Genomic DNA, 4,591 nt, shown 5'->3' on the forward strand with positions numbered 1-4,591 from the left:
GAATAGGCTTAACCCGGGAGGCGGGGGGTTGGGGGTGCTAAAAGCCCGCCATTTTCCCCCCGACCGGGGAAAAAAAGGTAAACCCCCGTCAAAAAAAAAAAAAAAAAAAAAAAAAAATCTTGTAGTGCCAGAAAGTAAAGAAGTGCTTAAAAAAACAAAATGATGATGATATCTCAAAAGGACACAGGAGTCAAACTGAACAAGCTCCCTATGTCTACAGCTGAACCAATTCAAGCAAGAAAACAAACAACATAGTACTGGGATTATAATCCAAAGTGCAAAATAAATATCCATGAGTACATACTGATATAAATGATTGAATAATAAATAAATGGAGAGAAGAGATACATCTCCCTAAGAGAAGAATCCCAAATAACTTCTGTAGCTATTCCCCCCTCAAGGTGACGGAGCTGAGCCCTCTCCCAGTTAAACTGGGATGTGCTTACAGACTTGCTCCCAAGGATAGCATAGGGAAAGAGCTGAGTGTGGAGGGAGGGACAGGGAGTAATTTTACAGTGAAAACACCTAGAAAACACTACTTCTGCCAGGTGATCAAGGTTAATATTACCAGTGATAAGTCATGTTGACAGTAAGTACCATTGATGTGATGTGATAAGAATGGTATGTCATTCCTGTGACCTTCCACTCCAAATCCCATAACCCCAGTCTAATCAGGAGAAAAACATCAGATAAATCCATATTGAGGAACAGCCTACAAAACACCTGACCGGTACTTCTCAAAACTAAAAGTCATCAAGTACAAAGAAAATCTGAGAAACTGCCACAGACCAGAAGAGGCTAAGAAGAGATGATATCGAAATGAAATACAGTATCCCGGATGGAATCCTTGAACAGATAGAAGTCATTAGAAAAAACTAGTAAAATAGGAATAAAATGAGTAGTTTTATTGATAGTAAAGTGCCAATCTTGGGCTCTTTAGTTGTGACAAATGTGCAATAGTACAGTAAAATGTTACAGAGGGTAACATTTAGGGTGAAAGGTACACAGAGATTCTCTTTACTAACTGTGCATCTGTTCTGTACATCTAAAACTATCTTAAAAGTTTATTTACATTAAGAAAAATTGCTGTGAGATGTCATATTAGCTTTCTGCAGCTGTTATAGCAAATTATCACAAACCTGGTCACTTAAAACAACAGAAGCGTATCCTCTTACAGCTATGGAGGCCAGGAGTCTGAGACCAGTGGCAATGATGTCAGTTTTACCAGGCGCCAGCAGGGCCACCTCCCTCCAGAGGCTCCAAGGGAGAATCTATTTCCTTGACTGTCCAGCTTCTAAAGCTACTTTCCTTGGCTCATGGGCTCTTCCTCCACCTCCAAAGACAGCACCATCTTCGAATCTTTCTCTCTGCTTCCATTATCACATCATCTTTTGCCCTCTGTGTCTCGTAGAATCTCTCTCTGCTTCCCTAACAGCGTTCAGAGCCTGTCCAGATCATCCAGGATAAGCTCCATCTCAAATTCCTCCACATAATCTCATCTGCAGGGCTCTGTCAACCATTTTTGCCACGTAAGCTAACATCTACAGGTTCTAGAGACTCCGATGCAGATATCTTTTGAGGAGCCATTTTTCAGCCTACCACAGGTGCTAAGTAAGTTCTTTATTCTCTCTGAGCCTCAGCTTCCTCATCTGGAAGTGATATATGCAAACGTGAAGTAAATTAGGAGGGCTGATCTGCCACTGGACTGGTAGAAGGGGAAGGCAGGAGCTGAAGACCACCTTGTCCTGGGCAAATGAGACCTGACACTACTCTCTTCCCTATGTTTCTCCCCTCCACACTGGCCAGAGTTCCTGATGAGGATGTGGTAGTATAAGCAAAGAAATCTGGAGCTAGGGATCCTAAGATCTAAGTTCAAGTCCCAGCCCTGTCAGCAACTTGCAGCATGACCTCAGGTAAATCACTTTCTGTATCCGGAGTACACAGTGATTCTAAGAAGCACATATATGTCAGTTCTGCCCTGGGAAAGGGCTGGAGAGGGACTACTGAGATCCCTCTTGCCCTGAGAGGTCATAATTATGGGATGTTTCTATTCCTGGTGTTTTCCTACTGACTAAAGGATCTAGGTCTCTCCTTGTAACTAGAGCCCAGTGGAAGCAGCAATGCTTAGTAATGGTAGTAATGGTAGAGGGTTTGGCACTGTGGCTTGTGGGAGGGTGAAGACAGAAGGGAGGAGCCTCCTGTTTCTCACTCACTTCTCCCAAGGTCCTGTTAGTCTAGACTAGGGGTCAGCAAGCTACAGCCTCTGTTTGAATGACCTGTGGGCTAAGAACGGTTTTTACAGATGAACCTTTGAAATCAAAGTAATGAATGATAGGAAAGCCTAACTTTGAGCCCCAGTAAACTGAAATGTCATCATCCAAAAAAGAATTTCATTCTTCTTATTAGAAGGCCTATGTTACAAAAAATTATACTCAATTATTTACTTTGGGTTTACGTTAAAATTTTGTAGCCAAGTGTGATGTCATGCACCTTAGTCCCAGCTACTCTGGAGGCTGAGTTGGGAGGATCTCTTGAGCCAGGGAGTTCTAGGCTGTAGTGTGCCATGCCAATTGTGTGTCCACACTCAGCTTGGCATTAATATGACTTCCTGGGAGCAAGTGTCGCCTAAGGAGGGGTAAACCAGCCCGGGTCAGAAATGGAGCCAGTCAAAACTCCTGTGCTGATTAGTAGTGGGGTCACACCTGTAAATAGCCACCGCACTCCAGCCTGGCAACTTCATGAGACTCCTTCTCTTTAAAAAAAAGCAAAAACAAAAGCCAGCCGGGTGCAATGGCTCACACCTATAATCCTAGCACTTTGGGAGGCCGAGGCAGGCTGATTGCCTGAGCTCAGAAGTTTGAGGCCAGCCTGGGCAACACGGTGAAACCCCATTTCTACTAGAAATACAAAAAATTAGCCAGGTTTGGTGGTGGGCACCTGTAGTCCCAGCTACCCAGGAGGCTGAGGTAGGAGAATCGCTTGAACTGGAAGGCAGAGATTGCAGTGAGTCGAGATCACACCACTGCACTCCAACCTAGACGACAGAGCGAGACTCTGTCTCTAAAAACAAACAAACAAACAAAAATATCTTGTAGAAACACATTTTATCGCTTGTTATGTGAATACTTGCATAATATCCTGGACTTTGCCTTTCGGCCTGGAAAGCCTCTATCAGCCCCCAATTAATGAGTTGTCCTATCTTCCACCTCAAATCTGTCTTAAGCCATCCACTTTCCACTCTGCAGCCAGAAGGATCCTTCTACTGTAAGTCTGAGCATACCATTCCCCTGATTCAGACTTCCCATGGTCTATCTGTCCAGCTCCTTGGCTGGCGTACCGCCCTCACACTCTGGTTTCTGTCTTCCTTCCCAGCCACTCCCTACTGTTCGTCCATGTTGAACTTCCAGTTCTCTAGGGCACCCTGCTTCCCCCAGCACCAGTGTTTTTTTTGTTGTTGTTTTTTTTTTTTCGGAGTCTCACTCTGTCACCCAGCCTGGAGTATAGTGGCGCAATCTCGGCTCACTGTAACCTCCATCTCCTGGGTTCAAGCGATTCTCCTGCCTCAGTCTCCAGAGTACCTGCACCACCATGCCTGGCTAATTTTTGTATTTTTTAGTAGAAGCAGGGTTTCACTATATTGGATAGGCTGGCCTCAAACTCCTAACCTCATGATCTGCCCACCTCGGCCTCCCAAAGTGCTGGGATTACAAGTGCTAGCCACTGCTCCCGGCCAGCACCAGCATTTTGCACAAGCTGTTCCCTCTGCCTAACACGCTGTTTACTGCCCAAGTCCAATTCCTCTTGGTCTTTTAAGTTATGTTAGACGTTCATTACTCCAGAAAACCATCCCTGATCCAACCTCCCTCCCAGCTGTGAGGTGCCTCCTCTGGACTTCCACAATCCCCTGTTCCTTCCAGCCCAGCACTGATCAAACTTGTAAAATGTCTATGGCCTCCACCAGACTGGGAGCCCCTCCGAGCTGAGGTTGGTCTGATTATGCACTGATGTCCCCACTTCCCAGTGGCAAGGCTCCTGCTAGCTCCTACAGTTTGGGAAGGGAGCAGGAGCTGGGTGTCAGGAGGCCCAGTTCATTTCCTTCCCTGGACTGCAGTCCCTCATCTGTATGATGAAAACTGAGGGCCACTGGCTGATCCTCTAAGGACTGGGAGTGAAACTTTGGGGGTAGGGACAGCAGCTGAGCTCTCAGACACCCTTATCAGTCCTCTAGAGGCAACTCCAGACAGACATGAGACTGGGCTCTGCAACAGGCATGATCTGGGCCATTCCAGCCAAAGGTCAGTCCTCAGTAAGCAGCTGCAACCAGCTTGGCCCTGGACCCTGCCTGCCCATCCCCCTACCCTTTCCTCCCCTGAGAGCCAGGAATAAAAAGGATCTTGGCTGGCCACACTTCTGGCTTGGGCTCAGGAACACGTGTGCAGACCTGTGTGTATGTCTATAGATATGCTTCTGTAAGAACATCTATATTTGTGTGAAAGCACGTACATCCCTGTGCACGAGTCTGTGAGTGCATGCCTATGCACCAGTGCATGTGCGCCACATGCATAGTCACGCCAGTGTGCTCCTGTGCCCC

General features: G+C 46.4%; 1 long non-coding RNA gene across 1 annotated transcript in view; it reads left to right on the forward strand.

Annotated features, from left to right (window-relative positions):
- Positions 1-1,063: 1,063 nt before the first annotated feature.
- LOC116536973 overlaps positions 1,064-4,591 on the forward strand; it is a 5,049-nt gene continuing 1,521 nt past the window's right edge. Inside the window, exon 1 of the long non-coding RNA XR_004262907.1 lies at positions 1,064-1,913. This is a non-coding gene — a long non-coding RNA (uncharacterized LOC116536973). The remainder of the gene's footprint in view (positions 1,914-4,591) is intronic.

This window comes from Sapajus apella, unplaced genomic scaffold (assembly GCF_009761245.1).
Source record: "Sapajus apella isolate SASKATOON/1434 unplaced genomic scaffold, GSC_monkey_1.0 scaffold106, whole genome shotgun sequence".
Taxonomy (NCBI): domain Eukaryota; kingdom Metazoa; phylum Chordata; class Mammalia; order Primates; family Cebidae; genus Sapajus; species Sapajus apella.